The sequence below is a fragment of the Polyodon spathula genome, chromosome 37 (genome assembly GCF_017654505.1).
Source record: "Polyodon spathula isolate WHYD16114869_AA chromosome 37, ASM1765450v1, whole genome shotgun sequence".
NCBI classification, from domain to species: Eukaryota; Metazoa; Chordata; class Actinopteri; order Acipenseriformes; family Polyodontidae; genus Polyodon; species Polyodon spathula.
In genome coordinates this window covers 434,942-437,293 of record NC_054570.1, presented here as the reverse complement: position 1 = coordinate 437,293, position 2,352 = coordinate 434,942, and positions in this window count along the sequence as shown.

The window sequence follows — 2,352 nt, the reverse complement described above, 5'->3', positions numbered from 1 at the left end:
AAATATTAATGAAAAAAAACACAACAAGACAAAAGTTAACATTAATCTTTTGTACAATTTAAGATTTCCGTTATACTTACTGGCTGCGGCTGTTCTGCAACGCAGCAGCTGAAACAAACCCAAAATTCAGTCATGTTGTATCTGCAGCGTCTGATAAGACAGCAGCTTCCTCACGGTGGATAATATTCACTCGTCTTCCTGTTAGGCTCACCGATAATGTGCCACCAACGTATCCAGAAAGGCTCTTACTAGCAGAGGCCCGAAAATACTGTGCTCACTTTCATAAATGTTGCGATGGTCCCAATAGTAGTGGTTAGAAGCAAACGAACAGCTGCTTGTTGCAAACCTGAAAAAAAAAAGGTGACAATTACAGGTTAATCTATTCTACAAACCAAGTTATTAGTTTAAAAAAAAAAAAAGTGTTACAAAACTGGTTAATATGCAGAAGTTAAATCCCATTATATAATAAGAGAACTAAAACAATCGTATTCTCATATTTATTGGAGTAGATACTTTACAGTATGTGCACTGGCAAAGAAATAAACCTTTTCTACACTATGAAAGAAACAGGCTGTCATACCTTTTGCCACTCATCTATATAATGATATAACTAAATTAACTTCACAAGAAATCAAATTCATGTACACTCATTGCCATATCAAGGGTTCTCCATCACACACATACTATCAAAATGAATCTTTAAAATATCACAAGAATCCACGGCCTACAGTTATCGCACACTGGAATTGTACTGTGTGTGCACGGTAAGGGAAAGCACGTTCCTCCCACCCTTGAACATATATGGTAAACAGTTTACACCTACAACACACAGGAAATAATGACCTCAGCCAAGCCCCATGAGCCATCAATGTCAAGGAGGACTTGCAGGTCTCTCTGCATAGAAAAGGTTCACTGATTCACACTGTGACATCAGAGCTTTTACTTTGCATCAAAAGCTTCTTCCAGTTCTAACAATTAATTGTATTTCATATAGGTTACATTTGGTATTAAAAAAAAAAAAGAAGATACAATTGTAACGCATGCAAGCAAGCCTTTGAAGTGCACTAAAAAAACATTTTAAAAAAAGTACTTGGCCACTACAAAGACAGTACTGCAAATCCTTATGATCACATCCAAAACTAGAGCAATCAAGAAAAAGTATATCCTTCTCTCCCAGTCATGACAGTCACAACGGACACATTGTTTTGATGTTTGAACTCCTTTTTGAACAGCACATTAATTCATCTGATTACAGGATATGTACAAAAAAAAAAAAAAACATTTCTGCAGAAGCATTTAAATCTATGGAATATAAAAATCAAACAACATTCTAGAAAGCCTTTGTGACTAACTTATATACTAAAAACAGATTTAATAAATAAATAATAAAACAAATACATTATTATATATATAGATAGATATATATATATATATATATATATATATATATATATATATATATATATATATATATATATATATATATATATATATATATAAATATCTAATGCGTAAAAGCATTGACAACAGGGTACACAACCTTTTATAAAAAGTAGCTCAAAAACTGTCAAATATATGATCCTTAAGTTTTTATAATTGTCCCATACAAAACTCATGGATAAAACAGTGGGACACTGTAAGTGCGTTCTAAAGCCCAGGTCCCATTGTGCAGCAATGATCAAGCACAATACCTTTCTAACCTAAGCCTGTTTCCTTACGGTTAATACAACAATTAAGAAACAAGAGGACCTTGGCTAAATACAGTAGTTCACTTACTATTTCAGGTTTTGATTAATATAAAATTACAATAGACAAAAGGCCCAACACCTACCAAAGCCTTGAAACAGTCATAGCGTGTGATCAACAGTGACATATATATTAAAAGGACGCCTCTTGTTACTTACAACTGAACAGATCTCTCTCGCGCTCTGCACAGGAAGTGGCAAGAGGTTCTCAGTCACTTTTTACATGTCAGCTAACCACATTGTTCAGCACTGAGTGCACAGATAGTTTCAAGGCACTGTTAATACAAGAACCAGTCAATGTTGTAGTTGCACTTAAGCAAGCTTTACTCAAATTGAGTAAGTGTGTATAGTACTTTAATACAATATGATGATTTCATCTTTATAAGGACAGAGCACATAAACAATTAAGCAATATCCTCATTCCCATGCATCCCCTGAAAAAACTGGTAGATAGACTTTCTGAACACCCACCCACAACGAAAACTGATTTATAAAACAGCAGCCTGAACACAATAAACTACTTGGCTCCAGGTGCATTTTTTGAGACTATAGCATGCTTGACATTGGTCTTAAAGGAGACATTTTAATGGAAAAAATGAACAACACA